Source organism: Leucopleurus acutus, assembly GCF_964270905.1.
Source record: "Leucopleurus acutus genome assembly, chromosome: 11".
Lineage (NCBI taxonomy): Eukaryota > Metazoa > Chordata > Mammalia > Artiodactyla > Delphinidae > Leucopleurus > Leucopleurus acutus.
The window spans coordinates 77,837,073-77,861,792 of record NC_139152.1 but is presented as its reverse complement, the minus strand read 5'-3'; the positions used below and the strand labels follow the sequence as shown (position 1 = coordinate 77,861,792).

Below are 24,720 nucleotides of genomic sequence, written 5' to 3'. Positions count from 1 at the left end.
GGACCTGAAAAGACATTTTTCCAAAAAAGACATACAAATGGCCAAAAGACACATGAAAAGATGCTCAACATCACTAATTATCAGGGAAATAGAACTCACAATAAGATATCACCTCACACATGTCAGAATGGCAAATATCAAAATGACCACAAATAACTGTTGTTAAGGATGTGGAGAAAAGGGAACCGTCATGCACTGTTGATGGGAATATAAATTGGTATGGCCACTATGGAAAATATTTTGGAAGTTCCTCAAAAAATTAAAATTAGCATTACCATATGATCCAGCAATTCCACTTTTGGGTATTTATCTGAAGAAAATGAAAACACTAAGTTGAATAGATACACGCATCGCTATGTTCATTGCAGCTCTATTTACAATAGCTAAGATATGGAAGCAACCTAAGTTTCCATCAATAGATGAATGGATAAAGAAGATGTGAGATACATATCTATCTATATCTATCTATCTATCTATCTATCTGTCTGTCTGTCTATCTGTCTATCTATTTAGAGGAATATTAGCCATGAAAAAGAAAGAAATCTTGCCATTTACAACAACATGAATGGACTTAGAGGATATTATGCTAAGTGAAATAAGTCAGACAAAGGCAATTACTATATGATTTCATTTATATGTGGAATCTAGAAAACAGAATAAATGCAAAACCGAAACAGGCACAGACTCAGATATAGAGAACAGAGCTTGGGGTGGAGGGCAAAATAGGTGAAGGGATTAAGAGGTACAGACTTGCAAGTATAAAATAAATAAGTCATGGGGATGTAATGTACAGCATAGAGAATATAGTCAATAATATCGTAACAACTTTGTATGATGACAGTTGGTAACTAGACTTATCATGGTGACTATTTTGAAATGCGTATAAATATCAAATCACTATGATATACACCTCAAAGTAACATGATATTGTATGTCAATTATATCTCAGTTTAAAAAAGGAAATAAAAATAATAAATGAATAAATAAAAATAGAGAGGTAGTTAAAAGCAGTTTTAGAGTAAAATAATCCTGGGATGGGAACCTGGCATTGAATTTTGTTTTTCCTTCCTTTCCTCCATCAGTGAGTGTTTACTGAGCACGTCCTATATGCTCCTAAGCTTTGAGAATGTAGAAGTGAAAAAGACAGTAGGGGTCCCGGACCCCATGGAACTTACATAAATGAGAGGGGCGAAGATAGTAAAGATTTCTGATACTGGTAAGTGCTATTAATAAAAATGATGTGGGTGGTTGAAAACTCTGACAGGAAGCCAATTTTAGATAAGAATCCCTAAGAAGATATTTGAGCTAAAACGTGAAGGATGGAAAAGAGCCAGCTAAGAAGATGAGCTGAGAGAAGTTTGAGACAGTTCATATTGTTTATACTACAAAATTTCAGAGGCAAAAAGAACTTGATGTGTTTGAGGGAAGGAAAGGACGATATTGTGAGTAAAGAAGAGTGATGGTGGGGGACAGCTATAGGAGACTGGGGCAGGAAGGAGGGGCTAGACCATGCAGGGTCTTCTAGGCTATAGTCAGGAGCTCAAATCATATTCCAAGAGCAATGGGAAGCCATTGAAGGCTTTAAAGCTGGCAAGAGTGATGGCAGTCGGGCTTCCCTGGTGGCGCAGTGGTTGAGAGTCCGCCTGCCGATGCAGGGGACACGGGTTCGTGCCCCGGTCTGGGAAGATCCCACGTGCCGCGGAGCGGCTGGGCCCGTGAGCCACGGCCGCTGAGCCTGCGCGTCTGGAGCCTGTGCTCCGCAACGGGAGAGGCCACAACAGTGAGAGGCCCGCGTACCGCAAAAAAAAAAAAAAAAAAGAGTGATGGCAGTGGAGATGAAAAGAGGTGGATTTAAGATAGATTTGGGGTATAAATCTGACATAACTTGTTTATACATTAGCAGTGGGGTGTGAGGAAAGGGCAGAAATCAAGGATGACTCCGGGATTTTGGCTTGAGCGTCTGGGTTAGACAATGTTGTCATTTGCTGAGGCAGGGAAGACTGAAGGACGGGAGCTGTTTAAGATTTATTTTCTTTGAAATACCTATTAGAAACCTGTGTCAAACAGGCAGTTGCATACATGAGTCTGAAATGCATGTTGATATCTGGGGTGGGAGATACACATTTGGGAATTATCAACACATACAAGGCATTTAAAGCTACAGGACTAGAAGAGATCATCTGGGTAGAGAAGAGTGCTCAGGTCCAAGTCGTGGGCAAGCCAACATTTAAAGATCAGGCAGAAACAAAGGTGCTAGCAAAGTGTCTGGTCAGTAAAGCAGGAGGAAATCCAGAAAACTTGAGAATGTTTTAAGAAGTGGTCAACCCTGTTGAAGGCTGAAAGGCTGAACACTTGCTTGTGTGGCTTCGAGTAAGTTATTTCATCTATCTATCTAACTTAATTTCCTCATAAAGTAAAATGTGGACAAAAATAGTACCACACTTACAGTGTTGTTGGAAGTATTTAAAAAAAAAAGCAACATATGTAATGTTCTATGTATCTGGCATGTAATGAGTGATAAATTGTAGCTATTCCATTTATTGCTGTTGAGTTCTGAAACCTATAAGGGGAAATATATGTCAGGGGGGGAAAAGTACATACATTTAGTGGAAAAGTTCTGAATAACAGATATCCAGTTTCATTACATCTTGCAATCATTCTTTAATGTTCCTTTTAGTCTTTGTGTCTTAGCTCTGCTGGAATCAGGGCTTAAGATATGAGAATTCCTTCTGCTGTGGATAGTCAAAAGTTGCTATGACAACTGCCTGGAAATGAAAGTCCTGTGCTTTATTTATTTATGTGAGGGTGATGTGCTACAGAAAGAGGGAAACGAGACTGCCACAAATGTTGCCTCACAACCTTTGGAAACAGGACATGTGAGGGCCATCTCCTCTCTCATACTGTCAGTATCCTTTATAATTTATATAAGATTTACTCTCTTCCTCTTTTTTGTATAAAGTATTTGAGGTCTTCGACAATATTAAGATACATGTAAGTTAGGCAGTTTTAAAAAGGTAAATCAAGAAGATTAAATACTATTTGGAGGAGAAGTAATCCGTAACAAACATACAATAGCGTTGTTAACACTGTGCAAAAAATTTAACTCCAAGTAGTTTGGAAGTCAAATAAAAATGGAAAACATGATGGTTTAAGGAATTCTCAAAAGTCTGCTTCAAGGCCACAGGCAGGTTGATTAGAAGAGAGAAACTTTTAAACTGATATATATGTTGATACTCTGCAATAATAATAGTAGCCAATATTTGCATACCACTTTATAGTTCATAAAGCACTTTCATGCTTTACAGAAGGTGGTGTTACAGCATTCTATTTTTTCTTCTTGGTCCCCAAGCCATACAACAGGTTAACACGGATAGAGAACTTGAATCATAAATCTTTTACTTCCAAAACCCTGCTTTTTCTAGTAAACTAAGAGGCAAATTCCTTACTTGCAACTAAAAAAAAAAAAAAAATTGTGAAATACAACATTCACAAAAGTACATAAAATTTGTATACATATTTTAAGAAATAACTGTAAAACAAATATCTATGTAGCTGCAATTTCAAGAAATAGAATACTCCTGTAACTCTAGAACAGCATTTCCATTTTTTGGTCTTAGGACTCCCTTATGCTTTTAAAAGTTATTGAGGACTTCAATGAGCTTATGTTTATATGGCCTATATCTGGCAATATTTACATTATTAGAAATTAAAACAGAATTTACAAAAATATTTATTAATTAATTTATTTCTGGCCACACCATGCAGCTTATGAGATTTTAGTTCCCTGACCAGGGATTGAACCCCAGGTCCTGGCAGCAAGAGCACAGAGTCCTAACCATTGGACCACCTGGGAATTCCCTATTAATTTACTTTAAAATAACAGTAAGTTACTGCATGTAACCTAAAGAAAACTTTATGAAGATTAAACGTTTGCCGAAACAAAAAAAAGTGAGAAGAGTGATATTTCACAAATTTTTTTCAAATCTCTTTAATGTCTGGTTTAATAGAAGACAACTGGTTTCTCATATCTGATTCTGCATTCAGTCTGTTGTGATATTCTGCTTTTGGTTTTTGGGGGTACAGGGCAAGCATGTGAATTATTAAGAACTGAAGACAGTCAAGGCCCAGTGGACTCAGGAAGAGCTTTTTACCTCCCCTTGAACTGCCTAAAACCATTCCGATAGGGAACTTGTACCAAGAAGAGCACTGTTACCAAAAATAACTTTTTATATCCTAAAGACTTATCTGCATGGCATGGCAAACATTTGTTCACCATAGATCTGCCCTTCTCATCTTCCTGTGAATTATCTTCCTTCCCTTTGAGACCTCACACCCCTATCCTCTTCTCCTTAGCTCAGGATGGTATATAAGCATTAATTACCTGACAGCTGAAGAGTCTCTCAGGTCTATGTGGGCTCCCGTACGTACAAAATTAAAGTTTTCTCCTGCTAATCAGTCTTATGTCAATTTAATATTAGGCCAGCCAAAGAACGTAGAATGGACAAAAGGGAAACGTTTTCTGCCCCCAGAGGGTTAAGTATATGAAGAAAATCTGGCCCCACACAGAAATGTAGCTGGAAAAGGGGCCCTATTTTAGTGGCCTTTTCAGATAACTGTGGATATTCTTTGTACTATACCAGACCTCCACAGGTACTAGTTTTTAAAGGTTAGTTGCAATGTGGAATCTAAAACTATATCATATTCTGTGACATTAAAATCAGTTGGTCTAACTTGTTCTTTGAATGACTCTGTCACCCATACATGATTTGGTAACATTATGCACCGTTCGTTTGGAAAATACTGCTTCACTGAGTTATGCAGATTTTCCAAATATTGACACATTTCATTATATAATATCAAAAAAAATCACATTCACTAATCTCACTACCAACCTTACCACAGAAATCTTTCAAGTACTGGTATGTAGTCAAGTGCACGATGGTGGATGCAAGTTTTCCAAATTTCTAGTTTCCACTTGCAAGTTCGAATTTTGTCATTGGCATCAAATAGCATCACTTATTTTCCTTGAAGTGACTGGCACACTTTTTGAGAAAATGTCTCCCAAATACCCAAGTCTGTACAACTTTTGTCAGCATTCTTTCAAATAAAAATGGTGTTCTATAAAAAAGTGTCAAGTTCAGCACTCAACTGCACAAGTGCTTTCCTTGAGACAGCCATTGTCCTTAGGGTGTGCAGCAGAGTGCTTTATGTTCTCAAAATGTGGTCTCCAAACCAGCAGCCTCAGTATCACCTGGGAACTTGTTCAAAAATACCCCCTCCAGGTGATTTGGATTCCCTCTAAATTTTGAGAACCACTGCTTCAGTCTTCTAGCAATGGTTCTCAGTCTGGGTCGCACGTTAGAATCACCTGAGTAACTTAAAATTTCCAATGCCTAGTTACTCTTGATCAATTAAGTCAGAAGGGTGAGACCCAGATATAAGTATTTTTTTAAGTTCCCTTGATGACTCCAAAGTGCAGGCACTGCCTTTGACTATCTGTCCCAAACAGTTCTCAGCTGTTTCTTGTCTGGGGCTGGGTAGTCGTCTATTGAAAATGAAGCTCTCTGACAAGTTTCTGGAGTGTTAATAACTAGCCTGCTGCTCTTTGGAGAAAAATCAGTTTGTCTTCAGAATGATTTTCCCATCTTGAATAGTTAGGAAATCCCAAATGGTGAACAAGAAAATGTCCTGGGAGAACTCAAGATACTTTGAATTGTTAAGCCTCTTTTTTAGGAAAGTAGAAATCCTGGCAGGTCTGGTGAGGTACCTGCTTTGGTTACCACTGAAGCTGCCCATTCAGCTGCCAGGCTTGCTCTTCTCCATAGCCTTCATGTCTCCACAGACTGTCTTAGATTAGCAGCTGTCACCCTGATTGGACTCAATATTCCCATTTTATAATAAATACTTTTAACCATCTGCAAATGAAACACATATATAGTGCAATCTGCCTACATACATCATTAAAAAAAATCAATTTAATGCCCTACCTGTATTATAAAGGATAAATAAAATGAGGTTAATTTATAATAAATATCGTATTAAAATATGTAAGTCCTTGGGAAAGAATTGGCAGGTATAATGAAGTTGTCAGGTGTTGGCGTATGCATTTTATAAAAAAATTTTATTATGAAAAATTTCAAACATGCTGAAGTAGAGAGAATAGAATTGTGATATTGTGATTTACAACAAGAAACATATTTGGTCTTCATCCCATTTCTGGCATAGAACTCCTAAAACCCTTGGAATTTCTTAAGAGATCAGCAAAGGTGTCTTTTGTTATGTTAATGAGGCAACTTTGGGAAAGTACCTACGGATGGGGGCTGGTCACCAGAGGAGCTACAGGTGATTAGAGGGTTGGAACTTTCAGTCCTGCCCCTCCCCCTACCTCCGAGTAGGACAGAGGGGCTGGAGGTTGAACCTGTTGCCAATGGCCAATGATTAGTCACGCCTATGTAATGCAGCCTCCATAAAAACCCAAAAGGATGGGGTTCAGAGAGATTCTGGGTTGGTGAACACAGAGAAATTTGGGGAGAGTGGTGCACTCTGAGAGGGCATGGAATTTCTGTGACCTTTCCTCAAACCTTGCCCCATGCATCTCTTCTATCTGGCTGTTCTTAAGCTACCTCCTTTTATAATAAACCGGTAATCTAGTAAGTAAAATGTTTCTGTGAGTTCTGTGAGCCTCTCTGGCAAATTAATCTAATCTGATGAAGGGGTCACAGGAACCTCCAATCTATAGCCAGTCAGTCAGAAGTACAGGTGGTAACCTGGGCTTGTGATTGGCCTCTGAAGGAAGGGCGTTTGCTCAGTCTGTGGAACTGAGCCCTTAACCTGTGGAATCTGATGCTGTCTCTGGGTAGGCTGTGTCAGAATTGAGTTGAATTGTAGGCCACCCAGCTAATGTCTGGAGAATTGCTCGGTGCTGTGGGAACTCCTTCCCCCACTCACCATACACACAACTGAAATTGGGTTCAGAATCATATTAAAGTATAATGAACTACGTACTTATCAGAACCCAGCTTCAACTGTGATCAGTTATAAATGGCCAATCGTTTTTATCAAATTCATTAGCATTACCTCAGACCACTGAACCAGAATCTCTGCGGTAGGGCCCAGGAATTTGTGTTTTAACAATCTCTCCAGCTGATTTGTAGCTCCACTAAAGTTTGAGAACCACTGACCTACATAACGTTCCCCACCTTCTCAGATCATTGAAGGCAAAGCCCAGATAACACTCAGATATATTATTTCATTCACAAATATTTTACTTAAAAAACCCATAATCACATACCACTATGTCAGCTAACAAGTTGTAATTCCTGAATATCAGCAAATATTGAGAGTTTTACATTTTCTCAGATTTTCATGTGTCTTTTTATACTTGATTCGTTTGAGTCAGTTCAAACACTGCCCTAGGTTGATATGTCTCTTAAGACTCTCTTAGTCTATGATGATTTTTCTCTTTTTTTATTTCCTGCCATTTATTTGTTAAAGAAACTGGATCATTTGTCAAAGAGTTTCCCATGTTCAGGATTTTGCTGATTGTGTCCCTATGTTGTTGTTTTGTCATGTTCCCTCTACCTCTGTATTTACTGTAATCTAGCTGTTAGATCTAGAGGCTTGATCATAGTCAAGTTTGATTTTTTTGTCAGGGGTATTTCACAGGTGGTGCTATGCCCTGCTCATTGTATCACACCAGAAAGCGCATCAATATCTGGCTGTTTTTCTGATGTAAAGGTTGATTAGTGGGTTCAAATGCTGACAGCATGAGCTCTTCTGTATCAGTGTTTACCAGCAGCCTTTTACCTAATGGTCTTAGCAGCCACTTGATCATGGCCTCTGTTCATTATTTCCCTAAGAGATGCAAAATGGTAATATTCTAATTTTTATAATTTTTTCTGTATTTATTACTTGAAATTAAAACTTTCTCTTCAAATATTTGTATAGGAAATACAATTTGGACAGGAAGGGGAATATAGGTGCTCAATTTAACTCCTTTACTTTATAAACTAGTCCTCAAATGAATTTATACTCAATTTTTACTTTTGAATATCATTATGTACTTATGGATTTTAATGTACTTGATATTTTTAATTCACTTCAGTCATAATTCATTATGATGCTTAAATTGTCCTCTTCGGCCAGAAGAAAGCAAAATGGAGGTACAGGAGGGACTTCCCTGGTGGTCCAGTGGTTGAGAATCCGCCTTCCAATGCAGGGGACGTGGGTTTGATCCCTGGTCAGAGAACTAATATCCCACATGCTGGGGGGCAACCAGAGAGCCTGCACCACAACTAGAGAGCCCACATGCCACAACTAGAGAGCCCGTGTGCCTCAACTACTGAGCCCGCATGCTCTAGAGCAGCAGTCCCCAACCTTTTTGGCACCGGGGACCAGTTTCGTGGAAGACAATTTTTCCATGGATCAGGGCGACGTCGGGGGGGATGGTTTGGGGATGATTCTAGCGTATTACATTTATTGTGTACTTTATTTCTATTATTATTACATTGTAATATATAATGAAATAATTATACAACTTACCATAATGCAGAATCAGTGGGAGCCCTGAGCTTGTTTGCACTTGCCACTCACTGTTAGGGTTTTGATATGAGTCTGCAAGCAGTTGACTTATTTTGGTCTCTGTGCAGTCAAACCTCTCTGCTAATGATAATCTATATTTGCAGCCACTCCCCAGTGCTAACATCACTGCCTCAGCTCCACCTCAGATCATCAAGCATTAGATTCTCATAAGGAGCACCCAGCCTAGATCCCTCACATGCGCAGTTCACAGTAGGGTTCATGCTCCTATGAGAATATAATGCTGCTGCTGATCGGACAGGAGGCACAGCTCAGGCAGTAATGTGTGCGATGGGGAGCGGCTGTAAATACAGATGAAGCTTCGCTCGCTTGCCCACCACTCACGTCCTGCTGTGCAGCCTGGTTCCTAACAGGCCATGGACTGGTACCAGTCCGTGGCCCAGGGTTGGGGACCCCTGCTCTAGAGCCTGTGTGCCACAACTAGAGAGCCCACACGCCACAACTACTGAGCCTGTGCGCTCTGGAGCCTGCATGCCACAACTAGAGAGAGATTGCGCACCTCAACTACTGAGCCTGCGCACTCTGCAGCCTACATGCCAGAACTAGAGAAGCCCACGCACTGCAACTAGAGAGAAGCCCACAATGAAGAGCGCATGCACCACAATGGAAACCTAGCACAGCCAACAAAACAGAATGGAGGTGCAGGAGGCTAAGGGCTGTCACCTCAATAAAAAGGTACAATATGTTTGTTGCTCAGTTCCTGAATTAGAGCCAATTTTCTGATCTGGAATCCACTAACTAAAGAAGTGGCTGTGTCCCTAGGAGAAGGACTCTGCAGCATTGTGTAAAGTATACTCTATTGTAATGATTCCTTCAGTCATTCCCCAAAGGGACCCAGAGTATTTACTTAAGGCATTTATAATGGGGAAAGGGCAATGCCCAGTCATTTCAAGGAGCTTTGGAGCTAGGTTCTGAGTAGACTTTGGTAACTGGAGACCCAAAATGTCATCATGGCCCCCTGTTAGAGCCGGGGCTTACACAAGCAGCTAATAGAGTCCTAGCTAAAATCTGGTCTACAGAGAATTCACTGGGTCTGCAGACTCACCTGCCAGTCATCCCCCTGGTCCCTGAGTATATAATTGCAATAGACATACTTAGCAGTTGAAGTATTGGGTCATTAGGCTGTTAGATAAGAGCTATCATAGTAAGGAGGACCAACTGGAAGCCTTTAAAATTGTTCCTCAGCCCAGCTAAGATAATGAAAACTTATATTGTGTCCCAGAGGAGATGGTGGTGTTTAGTGCCACTCTGGATCCCAGTGAATGTAGCGTACCACAGCAAGCTTAGCCAAGTAGTAGTCCCAATTCAAGATGTGTTGGACATGTTATCATTGCTAGAGCAGATTAATAAGGCCTCAGGTACATGGTATGTGGCCATTGATTTGGTGAATGCATTCTTTTATATTCCAATCAGAAATAAGGATAAGAAGTAGTTTACATTGATGTGGAAGAGATATTTATTTCCAGTTTTGTCCAAGGACTATGTTATCTCTTCTATCCTCTATTTTAATATAGTATGAAGGGATCTGGACTGTCTGGACATCCTGCAGAATGTCACATTGATATGTTATACCAATAATACACTGATGGGTAGGACGAGCAAGAGGTGGCTTATATACTAGAGGCCTTGGTAAGATACATGCATCCAGAGGGTAAGAGATAAACCTTAAGAAGACTCAGTGATCTGTCACTTCTGTAAGGTTTTTAGAGGTCCAGTAGTCAGTGGCATGTGGAGACATCCCCTCCAGAGGAAAAGACACATTTTTATATCTTGCGTCACCTGCTATAATGAAGCACGATATCTGATGGGCCTCTTTGGGTTCTGGAAGCGTGAATTCCACACCTAGGACTATTGCTCTGGCTCATATCCTGGTGACAGTTCTGTGCAGCCTGGAACAGCATTGGGCTCTGCAGCAGTGTGGAACTTACAGCAAGTCCCAGTGGGAGATCACAATATAGGCCCCTGGGATTTTAGAGCAAGGTGATGCCATCTGCAGCAGAGGACTTTACTCCTTTCAAGAAACAGCCCCTGGCATGGTACTGAGCCCTAGTAGAGCCAGAAAGCTTGACTATGGGGCACCAAGTTATCATGTGTCTGGAAGTACCCATCATGAGCTGAGTTCTGTCAGATATGCCCAGTCATAAAGTTGATGGGCCCAGCAGCAGTTCATCATAATATGGAAATGATGCATTCACAATCAAACTCCAATAGGACGAGAAGGCATGAGTAAACAACATGAGCTAGTAGTCCAGACCCCCGTATCACCCACTATGCTTGCACCAGTACCCCATGCTCAGGCTGGATGGCTACATAGGGGGTCATATTTGACCAGCTGAGGGAGGAGAAAAAAACTCAAGCTTGATTATGAATGGGTTGGCTTGGTATATGGGTGGGACCTGAAAAAGGGATGGCAGCACATTACACCACAGTCAGTGGTGTCCCTAAAAGACAGTGGAGAGAGAAAAGCTTCCTAAAGGGCAGAGCTTCAAGCAGTATAGCTGGTCATCTGCTTTGAGTGGAAGAGGAAGTGACTGGTGGTGAGAATTTATACAGATGCCTAGATTGGAGACAGGGAGGTCTGGAGTAGAGGCATGTGGTCAGAGTGCGCCTAAGAGTGAAGATTTTTGTATCTTATATTCATTCTGACCAGAAAGCATTAACTATGGAAAAGGAATGAAACAACCAAGTAGACGAAAAGATTCTACCAGTTGATGTCAGCCACGTGTTGTCATGGCCTATCCCAGAACTGGCACAGTGGGCACATGAATGGAATGGCCATGTTTGCAGATATAGAAGCTACACATGAGCCCAACAACATGAATTCCCACTTACCAAGGCCAAGTTGAGCTACTTCTGCCTTTGAAGGTCTAGCTTGCCAGCAACAGAGACCAACACGGAGTCCCTGATATGGCACTATTATTTGAGGAGATAAAGCAGCCATTTGGTGGCAAGTCAACAATACTGAGCCCTTTCCATTCTGGAGTGGCCACTGGTTCACCTTCATAGGGATAAATGCCTCTGCTGGTTATGGGTTTGCCTTTTTTGCCTGCACAGCCTCAGCTGTACCACTATCTAGGAGCTTACAGAAGGCCAGATCCACTGGCATGAGATCCAGCTCAACATAGCATCAGAAAAGGGGAACCACTTCACAGTAAAGGTGATTTGAGTATGAGCTCATGACCAAGGCATCTACTGGTTGTATCACCTATTACACTATCCAGAAGCTGCCAGCCTGATAAGAGCACTGGACAACCTACTGAAGGTGCAGGTAAGCTGCCAGTTTAGAGGCAGTATTCTGCAAGGATGGAGGGCCATCCTTCAGGATGCAGTATATACATTAAATCAGAGACCTCTGAATGACACTGCCCCTAACAGGAAGAATATATGAGTCCAGGGGAGGGAGCAGAAGTGGCCCCACTTAACACCTCATTGAGTCATTGAGAGACTTTGTGCTTCCTGTTCCCAAAACTCTGGGCTTTGCAGGTTTAGAAGTCTTGGTCCCCAAAGGGAGTGCATTTTTGTCAGGGAACACAAGGGTTCCATTGAAGTAATAGCTATAGCTACTGTTTGGGCACTTTGAACTCTTTGTGTCCAGGCACCAGTGGGCAAGAAGAGGAGTCCCCATCTGGGCAAGAGTAACTGACCTGGGCCAACAGGAAGAGGAGGGGCTGCTTTCATATAATGGGAAGGAAAAATATATGTGGACTCCATGTGATCCATTTGGAAGTTTATCGATACTTAATTGGAACTGTGGAAGGACATGTGCAGCAATCCCAGCCTGAGAAGTGTCTAATTACCAGTAAATATACGTTCTCATTAAGAGAGCATTTGGGTCATACCCAGGTAAGCTACTAAGACCTGTGGAGGTGACAAGTAAAGAATAGTAGATTTTGAACTGGATAATGGAGGAGGAGGAAGATGCGTAGCAGTTACGTCCCTGAGACCAACTGAGTAATGGGGATGTAGTTTGTCCCAATAACCTCCTTCTTCTAAGCTTTCGCTCCAACAAAGAGAAGCCACCGCAATGAGAAGCCTGAGCACCACAATGAAGAGTAGCCCCCGCTCCTCGCAACTAGAGAAAGCCCGTGTGCAGCAACGAAAACCCAACTCAGCCAAAAATAAAATTAATTAAAAAAAAAAAAAAAGACTGAGCACAGCAGGTGTATTAAAGCCAGGCCACGCCTGCCCAAATTGGAACCCTTCAAATGGTCAGTCTTTGTTCTGAGACTCCTCACTGGTCTGGCCAAGACTTCTCAGAGCCGAATGGCAGTCTGAGGCTCTTCCTACCTGTCCTTGCTTCCTTCTCTCGTTCGTTTCATGGGTAGCAGAACTGCATCAGTCTGAAGGCACTCCTGGCCTACTACTTCCTCTCTCCTTTTTTTTTTTTTTACTTCTTTTTTTTTTTTTAAGTAACCATCTTATCAGGGTTTGCATACCAGTTTTTTTTGGTTTTTTTTTTTTGCGGTACGTGGGCCTCTCACTGTCGTGGCCTCCCCGTTGCGGAGCACAGGCTCCGGACGTAAAGGCTCAGCAGCCATGGCTCACGGGCCCAGCTGCTCCGCGGCATGTGGGATCTTCCCAGACCGGGGCACGAACCTGTGTCCCCTGCATCGGCAGGCGGACTCTCAACCACTGCGCCACCAGGGAAGCCCTCTCCTTTTTTTCTTAACAGTTATTTTCCCCCAATAAATCTCTTGCACACCTAATTTGTCTTGGCATCTACTTTTCCAAGGACCTGATCTGAACAAAGTCCCATGTATTGCAGGATGTTTAGCATCCCTGGCCTTACCCACAAATGCTGGTAGCACTGTCCCCCCAATCTTGAGGTAACTAATGACACCTTCACAGATTGCCAAAATGCTTCTATTGAGAACCACTTAGAGCATAATCATCAAGATCAAAATTTTAGAGCTAGAAGAGCTCTTACATGTAAAACAATTAAGAAACAGAAAAGTTTAACGACTTCTCTATTTCTTTTCTCCCTCTCCTACAGTGTCTTCCCCTTCTTTTCATTCGCTAATCTAATTCTTGGACCTCAGCTGAAACTGATAAACTTGAATAGTGGGTTTTAGTACCAAAGAGGCTGTATAGCCTCAGAATTTAAAGAAAAATTTAGGAAATGATCACCTTCTGAAACTGAAGCTAGGGAGAAAAATCATTTATGATAGATGAAATTAGCTCCTGTATAAGTAACCCACTCTTGGAATTGGCTACAAAAGTACTGCTTTTGTGAGTAGAGTGCTTTCCATGCTTTCCAAGTTTCTATCAAGTCACAAGCATATAGTCTCAGGAAGACATTCTTGGAATGTGGAGGTATTGTGTAGTCGTCAGTAGTATGTAGCACTGTCTGAAAAAGATCCAAGAATTTTAGTTTAGTTGACCCATAAGTTTGTAGCAGAGATCATTTTCATTTTTAATTCAATAAATATTCATCTAAAATATTTATTTATTGCCTACTATGTCCCAAGCATTATATGTTAAGCAGAGAACATACCGTAGTAAACAGAACATGATCCTTCCCCTCAAAGAGCTTATTATCTGGAGCATGCATTCTCAATGGGCAAAAAACCTTAGTTATTACAATTGTTTGTGGCCCTCCAAAGAGCCACAGTACATAAACAGATATACAGGATATCTGTGGTTTAAGATCTCATAGTGGGTAGGGGGGAAAATTAGGATAAAAATGCCTAAAATGACTCCTTAGGAGGTCAATCATGAAACTAAAGTTAAAAAGCCTGATCTAAAGGAGGAAAAAGAAAAAATGAATAGGATGAAAGAGAACAAGAAGGAAAAGTAGAATGATGGAAGAGAAATAGGAAAGGAGAGATGAGAAAATGAGAAGGTATGTGAAATTTTAAGAAGACAAAAATAGTTCTGTCTACCACTGAGCCATACGACATATAACTTTTTTTCCTTGACATTCTGAAATACAAGCTTATTCTTCTTACATTATTTCTGGCTTTGGCAACAAAGTATTAAATGTGAAAAGCAATACTGGAATGCCTTCCTTTTATCAAAAGAATTCCCATATCCTAAATCACTCTTTCTTAATCAAATACTCCACATGTCCTCACTTTCTCTCATTTAAAATTTAAACTTATAAAACAATTTCCTATTAGGTTCCTAAGGACCCCATTATTCCACTCTTGTATGTGTAATGCAAATTTATTAGCTCCATGATATCAAAGCCTTCATTTTTATAGCAGTTATTTCTTTCATTTATCTGCCATGATAAACAAACACATTTGTTGTTGCTTGATAGCTTCTCAAGCTTTTCTGCAGTTTGGATTTACCCCTCAGGACCATATACTTTCCTTTGCTCTGAATATGGGTGCACCTAACAACTTTATGATTACTAGTTAGATTTCTCAGGTATCTTGATATAAGGAATTAAGTGACCTTGCTAGCAGACATTGGTATTTCAGTTAACAGAAAGGAATCATCTTTATCAGCACTTTAAAATACATATTTTATTGTGGTATGATTAACATAGAATAAAATGCACACATCTTAGATGTTCATTTTTTAAAAAGACTTTAAAAGAGCAGTTTCAGGTTTACAACAAAATTGAGATGAAGGTACAGAGATTTCCCATATACCCCCCCACTCTACACATGTATATCCTCCCCCATTATCAACATCATTCACCAGAATGGTGCATTTTTTTTTACCAAGGCTGAACTGACATTGACACATCTAATCACCCCAAATCCATAATTAACCTTAGGATTCAGTCTTGGTGTTGTACATTCTCTGGATATAATAACATAATCCATCATTACAATTTCATACAGAATATTTTCACTGCACTAAATTTTACACTCACACTAGCAATGTAAATATCACAATTTGAAGCAGCTGGAATTCATATTTGTGTTATTATTAGACTTTGATGTGTCCATTTCACTTAAGTTAAATTTTTTGGCATAAAGTTGTTGAAATTATCCCTTTAATATCTGTGTAATTACATTAAAATGAAAACTTATGCACAGAAAAATAAAGTAGATGACAGAAAAGGAATCAGGGGAAAATAAGAACATAACATGGCAGAAAAAGGACGTGTGTGTGTGGTAGGAGTAAACAGTCTAGTGACAGAAAGAGGGAATTATAGTTCAGTGTGGCAAATGCCATGAGAGGCATAGAGAGAGCACACAGGAAGGATACCCAGTCCAATCTGGGAGTCAGATCAGGATGTCCAAATGACAAAAGTTTGTCCAACTCTAGGTAAATTAATGTAACCAAATCTGTGGACACTTAAAAAGCTGAGACTTAGATCCCAAATATAATTACTTCACATTGGTTATCCACCTGTGAGGGTCTGTAGTAAACTGGCCCTTTTTCACTGGCATCTTTAATTAAAACAATTTTGTTTTTGTAAAAATGATATATTCATTATACAAAATTCAAACAAGATAGAAAAGGTCAAAAGATAAAATAAAAATCAGTTGCATTTTGGCTGACATCCTTCTTGATCTTTTTATATTTACATTCACATATATACACATGCATACTCATGTTTGGGTGAAGCACTGTTCGTGCTAAACTGTACTCTGCTTTTTAGGGGAAAAAAGAAACCTATATGCTGTGGACATATTTTTGTGTAAATAAAGAGATTTACATCATCGTTTTTAATGGCTCAAGGGTATTTCATTGTATGTAGGTACCATAACATATTTAACTAGTGTCCTAGTGATGGTACTTACATTGTTTCCATAAGCACCTATTATAAAAAGGGGGTGAGGAACATCCTCGTAAATCTGTTTTCTTTTTATTTTCTTTAGAGCGCATGACTAGAAAATGAGTTTGCTGGGGCAAAGCCTAATTATTTTGTTAAATTTTGGTAATTAACGGTGTACCAATTTCAAGGTCACACCAGTTAGGCATGACAGTAATTGTATCCCCACCTCCTATCTGCACTGATAGACAGAAAGGATGTTTGCAAGTTGAACATCTTTTCATTTGTTAATTAGAAGTTTGTTTTTCTTGGTTTAAGAATGTCCTACTGATATCCTTTGCCAATTTTATTTATTGTGTTAAGTTTTAAAATTGATATTCTATGAGCTTTTTGTGTATTAGGAATATTTTCCTTCTTTTTCCACATGATACAAATTTATATTCCATTAGTTATTATTTGTGTGTAGATAATAATCTTTATGTGGTTAATTTTTATCGAGTTTTTTCTTTAATGGTTTCTGGTTATTGCTTCATACTTAGAAAAGGCCTTTCTCAGCTCAAGATTATAGTCACCTAGATCTTCTTGTAATATTTTTATGGTTTCATTCTTTACATTTAAATTCTTGTCATCTGGTATTAAACAAATGAAACAGATGTAAAGCCGGTCCCCAGCGTTTAGTAATTCCTCAGATCATCTTTTTCCCACTGACCAATGATTTGTAACATATAGTTCATTGATACCACTGAGCCCAGTGGGCCCTGTACTCGAGCTAACACGTTTTGAGATTTGGAGCGTGCGGTGCGGGGAGGGACTCGCGCATGGGCCTCTTTCCTGACCTGGCCGTTTCCGCCTGGCAAGCTGCGCCGGCTCCCCACTCGTGGGCCCAGGCCCCATGGCCGACGCGGTAGGCAGGAGACTTCGAGACTCATTCCGTCTGCACGGTCGGACACTAAGGCAGGCGGCGCCACGGCAGGACCACTATCAGTGCCCTCAGGGAAGAAAAAGTGTCGGAAGAGCCAGCGGAGCGCAGGAGAAGCGCGAAACTGGGAGAAACCGCTGAGACGTTGCGTGGGGAGGAGGCGAGGGGGAGCGGCTTCCCGCTCAACTGCGCGCGTCCCTCTGGCTCCCTGAGGCAAGTGCCGGGCCCCGGACTGTGCGTTCCCCTCGGCTCTAGGGATCTCCGCGGCCCCAAGAGGCTTCTCGGAGCGCCAACCTGCCCCGCCTTTCCCACTATGGTTGGCCACTACCCCAGCCTCGGCTCACTCGCCGCCTCCCTCTTAACTGCCTCTGGCCGCGGCTGGCGTCCGCGGCGTCGGTGACGTCGACGTGGGGGCGGGACTTCCTGCTTCGCGCGCCCTTAGGTCTCGGGACTCAGCCCGCTCTGCAGGGTTTGAAGGGTGGCGGGCGGCGGGCTCGGGGTGGTTTCCTAGTCGGACTTCGGCTCCGGCCCCGCACCCCAGAGAAGGCCAGTCCACCGAGGAGGAGCGGGGTTTATCTCCATTGCCGCCGCTGCCTTTTTCGCCTTCGGAGCTCTCTCGGGATACCCCACATTTCCAGGGGTCGGGAGCCCGAGGGGCGCCCTTGGCCCTGCGGCTCCTGCTCTTCAGCCTGCGCCGCGAGCGGCCGCCGAGACCTCGCCAGGCGTGACGGGCTGGGCCTGCACCCCGCGTGCGGGACCGTCTCCCGTGGCCCCAGTGCCCCGGCGGGAAGAGTGCCGTAGGCGCCCGTGGCTGGAGCAGTGGAGGTGTCCACCTGGCGAGTGCGGCCGGAACATCGATCACTGTTAAGTTTTCTGTGCGCACGTTGCAAGGTCCGAGTGTGAGTCTGGTACGTAACGCTGTCTTGTCCGTGGTTTGGAATGCTCATGGCTTTTTTCTTTACAACTTGCCCTTGAATTCTTCTTTTATTTTTCCCGTAAAGCAGGTGGAGCGGGTGTTAGAAAAGTAGGCTGGGAGGATGTTCTGTAGCCGATTAAATGCACGTGAAACTCTGTGGGGCTTTTTGATGAACTCCAGTGGTGCTTGGGTAGCCTCAGTCTAAAAGCTGGCTAAACGTGTGGTACCTCCAGTTTCATTTGTGAAAAAAAATAAGCTGCCATTTTCGTTGACCCTGAAGACAATTCTAACAGTGATGTTGGCTGTCGTTACAAAGATAACGTTAGAATATGTGAATGCATGCTGGGCTCTCATGGACATTTTGATGTATCCTTAGTGTCCGACTTTGGCCAAAAAAATGGGTACTGAGCTCTTAAAAATAACCATTGTCAAGTATTTTAAAAGCCTTTGGTCACATTAGTTGTAACGATGAAACTATTTCAGTAAAATCTCCAAGATGTCTAGGATAACAAGAAACTTGTCCTTAGTTTCTCATATCAGTAGTATATAGTTCATAATGTGTTCAGACTATGAGCATAAAATACTTGAGTAGATCTAAAACTGAGTGGGTTGTTAAAGCACAGCTTTTGTTACCAAGCAACATCTCTGTAAACAAGTCTAATATTCAACTAGAATATAATTAAATGTATCTATCCTGCAAATATCCGGATTCAGAGTTCTCTGAATTCATAGTTTAGCCTGTAGGTGGTTATAGTTCATACTCACCTTTTGTACTGAGCTGTGATTTCAAACGCATTTTGTTTAGGATTATTAGAATGCTTTACATTTTAGAGTCGTATAGGACTCTACAGAGAGTTAAAAATGGATTTGAGTTACCCTTTGGTTTTTGGGGACATACTATGTCAGGTGTTCCCCTTCCTTTGAGTATTTTCTAACCAGGTGAAGTGTGGTTATATTTAGGAATTGTATCAACTAGTAGGGTGATACCAATTTAGGGTAACATAGAGCATTGAGAGAACACTTATTGCTCACAGGTGGTTTTTTTTTTTTTTTTTTTTTTTTGCTTGGGCCTCTCCCTGTGTGGCCTCTCCCGTTGCGGAGCACAGGCTCCGGACGCGCAGGCTCAGCCGCCATGGCTCACGGGCCCAGCCGCTCCGCGGCACGTGGGATCTTCCCGGACCGGGGCACGAACGCGCGTCTCCTGCATCGGCAGGCGGACTCTCAACCACTGCGCCACCAGGGAAGCCCTCACAGGTGGTTTTTAAACCTTGGTTTAGCCAGTAATCTCACTCTTACTCTACTCATTGAACCCTTAATGATATAATTTGTATGGCAAGTAAAGGCATACCTTGGAGATATTGTGGGTTTGGTTCCAGACGACTGCAGTAAAGCGAGTCACATGAATTTTTTGTTTTTGCTTTCCAGTGCATATAAAAGTTATGTTTACACTATACTGTAGTCTGTTAAGTGTGCAATGTGCATTGTGTCTAAAAAATGTACATACCATGGGGGCTTCCCTGGTGGCACAGTGGTTGAGAGTTCGCCTGCCGAAGCAGGGGACACGGGTACGTGCCCCGGTCTGGGAAGATCCCACGTGCCGTGGAGCAGCTGGGCCCGTGAGCCATGGCCGCTGAGCCTGCGCGTCCGGAGCCTGTGCTCCACAACGGGAGAGGCCGCAACAGTGAGAGGCCCGCGTACCGAAAAAAAAAAAAAAAAAAAAAAAAAAAGTACATACCTTAATTAAAAAAATACTGTATTGCTAAAAAGTGCTAACCATCATTTGACAATGCAGGGTTGCAACAAACCTACAATATGTAAAAAATGCAGTGTCTGAAGTGCAATAAAGTGAAGCACAATAAAATGAGTTATGCTGGTAGTTTTTTTTTTTTTTTTTGGTTCGCGGGCCTCTCACTGCTGTGGCCTCTCCCGTTGCGGAGCACAGGCTCCGGACGCGCAGACTCAGCGGCCACGGCTCACGGGCCCAGCCACCCCGCGGCACGTGGGACCTTCCCGGACTGGGGCACGAACCCGCGTCCCCTGCATCGGCAGGCGGACTCTCAACCACTGCGCCACCAGGGAAGCCCAGGTAGTTAGTTTTTAGACCACTTTTTTTGTGATATTTTGAATGCAGTAACCTTTCAAGTATGTAAGAAAGTAGGTGAGAACATTTGAGACACCGTGAGACTGAATGACTTCTTTGAAATCAAACTATTAGTAATAGGAATTGGAACTTGAAGTTTTATATTCTTTACATCATGCCCTGACTGTATTTCAAAAATCCGTAGATTTTGTTTTAGTCCTTTCCCTCTTTTTCCTGCATGCTGATGTTGAAGTAATGAAATATTCAAGAATGGGAAAGACAAGCAAAGAAGAAAAATCAAGAATGATTTCATGCACGTTGTGTGATAAAATCCTTAGTAATCAGAAGTCAGCATTTTGTCATGAGAAGTTCTAATTCAAGAAGCTTAGAAGAATGAAATCTTAACAGATTAGTGAATGGTCAGAATTTTGTGTGTGTATGTGTGTTTTCTAGGTACTCTCTCTGCCTAAAGAAAATGAGTTTTATTTTAACTTTGTCATACATAATGTATTAGGTTCAGCAAGTAATTTTCTCAAGTTGTCTAATCTGTGTGTACTTTTAGGGAATGTTTATATGTATCTGTGTAAAAATTTTCCAGAAGTACTCTTTCCAGCTGACTGAAGTTCACATTTCTTAATCTGAACTCTTCAGAATCTCATCACACTCTGCCTTTTCAAGTTTATGTTCTTTATAGAAAAGCTGTACTCTGACCAGACTGGTTTCTTCACCATCCTCTAAACCTACTATGTGCTTTCTGCTCTCCTTACCAGTCTTCATGTCACTGCCTGATTTCTTTCCTCCTTTCCTAAAATCTGAATTGTACCCTTTCTATGAAGTTCACCTCTGCAGGGGAGGAAAAATTCTCTACCGTGTTAGGGTCTGTGGCTGGGCCTAAGAATTAAATTGATATAGATTAACAGGAGAAAAGCATACAAGTTTTAAAAATTTTTTACATGTACATGCAGAATGAAGACCAGAGCAGAAAGCTTTTACAGGTCTTCCTCGACTTACAGTGGGGTTACCTCCCCTATCATAAGTTGATGGGTTTAATATACCTAACCTACGCAATCTACTCAACATCATAGCTTAGTCTAGCCTACCTTAAACATGCTCAGAGCACCTATATCAGCCTACAGTTGGGCAAAATCATCTAACCTACAGCCTATTTTATAATAAAGTGTTGATTATCTCATGTTACTTATTGAATACTGTACTGAAAGTGAAAAACAGAATGGTTTGTATGGGTCCAGAGTAGTTGTAAGTATATTGGTTGTTTACCCTCTTGATTGCTGGGAGCTGCAGCTCGCTGCTCCTGCTGCCACCCAGAATCATGAGAGAGTGTTGTACTGCATATCGCTAGGCTGGGGAAAGATCAAAATTAAAAATTTGAAGTATGGTTTCTACTGAACGTGAATTGCTTTCGCACTATTGTGAAGTTGAAAAACTCCTAAGTTGGGGACAGTCTATATCTTTTAGACAAAGAACAAGTTTGTGAAACATTGACAAGACAGAGTTTTGGGCTAGGAGGAGTAAATTGTAGAGAAATGACTAGGAAGATAAGGGTTAGTTTAACAAGTTTGTACACATTTCTCGGCTTTGATTCCCCATCTCTGGCGATAAGAATGTCTTTTGTCCTCCTGGTACAGGGCTGGCACCTTTCACATGGGAGTTTTATCTCCTGCTTTCTGGAAGAAAAAGGAGGGTCAGAGTGCTCCTCTTGTATCTGCTGTTTCTCAAGTGCCTTTAACTACGTCAGTATACCAAAGCGGCAGATTTGGGGGTAACATGTCCTAAACTCCACCTCTGAAATCCTGTAGAGTGTATTTGTCAGTCCTACCATTTGATACTTTATATTGTATTGTTTTATCATTTCTATGTATGTCTTATCTTGCTAACTAGATTATAAGCTTTTTAGGCACAGGAAATCAGATCTCAGTGAGCTGTATCTTTAATCTCTTCCAAATAGAAGTTGCTGAATGAATGTTTATTAGAGATAAGGAATGTATATTTCTACTTTTTTCCTTCCTCCCATAATGTAGTACAACTAAAAGAAAATCTTTTGAGAGTAACTGAGGGAGGAAGGGCAACTGTTAACCATAAGAAAGGGGATTGAAAGAGGCGGGATTCACTGGAATTAGAGGTAAAGTTTCTGTTACTAGAAAGTGTGAATAGTTGAGAATTTCCCACGACCATGTCAGCAATAAGGACTCCCTCAGGAATGCTAGCACTGTTCCCTCGTGGGTTTGGGAGTTTGGTCAGTTTCCTGGTTCTTCCTTAGTAGAATCTGGGTTTAAAAAAAATACTTCCCCCACTCTTTCCTTTCTTTCCTCCTCCCTGTCTCCTTCCATTCCTCTCTTCCTATTTCCCCATTTTGCCCTTTTCCATTTTACCTAGTAAAGACTTAATTTATGAAATTATATTAGTACTTTTATTTGGCCCTCATAAATTAGCAGTTCTAAGTTTTATATTTTTCTGTCAGGAGTGCCTCTCTGGGTCATGGAAGGATCACAGACTCTGTAGTCTAGCACTATTTTTTTTTTAAGTTTGAGATATAATCCAGGAAGAAAGAAATTAAAGTCATGAAGTGTCCAGTTATTTGTTTTTTGTATATTGTAACTTCAAATCACTTTTGGATTAAAATTTATGGAATTAGAAGGAACCTAAACCTAACCATTCTCTTCTGGAAAGTGCTTATCACTCTCCAAATATGTCCTTAAATAAATTCTAGGTAATTTTTATAGTATTGTTGTAAATCCTGTATCTGATGCTTATGACAAACAGTTACTTCAGTTAAAGGTATAAAAAAGTTGAGTCTCAGAGTACATTTATAAATCTTGGTTCGATTCAATTGTTTCTTAGTGAGCTGGCTGTCTCAGCTTCTGAGTTGTTGTGCAGTATAGCATAGCAACCATTGGCAACAGTAGCATTGGACTCCAGGGATTTTCCCCATGAAGTTGCAGCGTGTATCTCTAGTGTTCACATTCAGTCTGTCTTTCTCAACTGAATCGCATTAAGGCAGACATTTGAGGTATTGTTAAACTGAAATTGTGTATAATATAATTAAGTATGTATTTTTTTGAGTACTGACAAATTATAACTTTCATGTTTTCCTCCTAGAGATGCATAATAATTATATATTGAATTATGGTGTGTGAAGGACATGTGAAAAGACTGGTTCAATTAAAGATTAGTCTATTCTATTAGACAGAAAAACTGTTAAGTAATAATTAACATCAGAGTTCTACACAACTGATACAGCCAGCCAGAGCTGGAGTGGATGAATTTGAAATGGTTCTTCTCTAGATAACATTTTTATATTACTTCTGGAGGTTCATAGAGAACATAGATTAATAAGCATGAATTAATAGGCACCATGATTATATGGGAAGAGAATTATGACTCAGGTGACCATGGCTTGACTAAGTTAGTTACTTAACCTTTCTTGGCCTATTTTCCCATTTCAAAAAATAAATTCCTGAAGATTTCTTTGAGAAACTGTATCCTTCCAATTTAAAGCAAATTTTATTTCTTCTATTCATTGGTTTAGTCAATGTTTGAGTGCCCATTATGTGTCTTGCACTATGCTAGGTACTAGATTGTGAATAAGACATAGTGCCAAGTCTCAAGCAGCGTGTTTGGTAGGAGAAATGGATTAAGTCATTATTTGTAATATAACCTGGGAAGTGCTGTAAAGATAAATAAGGGTGTGTTCTGGGGGCATGTAGGGAGGACATCTGACTTAGAACTGCAGACATGATACATTATGACTGAGGAATGCCTCATTAGAATTATGTAAGGGTAATTTGAGAGTGTACAGAGAAGTATTCAGCCTGGCCTGGAGGGAGTTAATCCGTCAAGGAAAACTGGGGAGTTTCTCTGAATTGGAGAGACAGAGTCAGAAGTCGTCAGCCATAGTGGTATTTAAGATCCTGGGTGTAGACAAGAGCTGGTGAACATCAGCATGTAATAAGGAGGCGGAGAAAGAGAATAGGGAGGAAAACCAGAGAAGGGTAGAGTTTTGGAAGCCAGGGGAGGAATGAATATCACATCTAGTATACTGATTAAGTGAAAGTTGCTAGTCAAGAAACATTGTGTAGCACTATAAATGTAAACCCATCTTTGCAAAGATGCTTTCTACAGAGATCTGAACTTGCAAATGGGGATGGCTTAAGTCTTTGGTTAGCATCATAACATAGAGGAAGAAGTATATGTTTTGGAGCCTGAATCCTGAGATTGAAGATTAAAATCTTGGCTCCACCACTTTACTAGCTGCTTGGCTTTTTGGAAAAATTACTTAATTTTAGGGCCCTCAATGTCTTCATATGTAAAATGATACTTTTTTTTTTTTCCACATGAGTCATATGGATTAAAAAATACATGTTGTAATACCTGACTCAATTATAGTGGGCACTTGTTAAATGTTAATTTTTATCCATTCCACTGTTACACTCTTCTAAACACCTTTCTTTTTTGCCTCTTCTCCCCACCCCTGTACCCCTCATCATAATCTTTTATCCTTCAAGATCCACCCG

At 40.9% G+C, this 24,720-nt stretch overlaps 1 protein-coding gene across 6 annotated transcripts in view; it reads left to right on the top strand.

The window, feature by feature from the left end:
- The first annotated feature begins 1,159 nt into the window (after positions 1-1,159).
- CEP83 (centrosomal protein 83) overlaps positions 1,160-24,720 on the top strand; it is a 126,530-nt gene continuing 102,969 nt past the window's right edge. For 5 of the 6 annotated variants that reach the window (XR_014326618.1, XM_082850834.1, XM_082850829.1 and 2 more), the window contains exon 1: positions 17,681-18,100. The gene's annotated coding sequence lies outside the window, so the exon portion shown is untranslated. Of the gene's footprint in view, positions 1,217-17,680; positions 18,101-24,720 lie in introns of those variants that run through there. The other variant, XM_082850830.1, reaches the window with a different exon arrangement.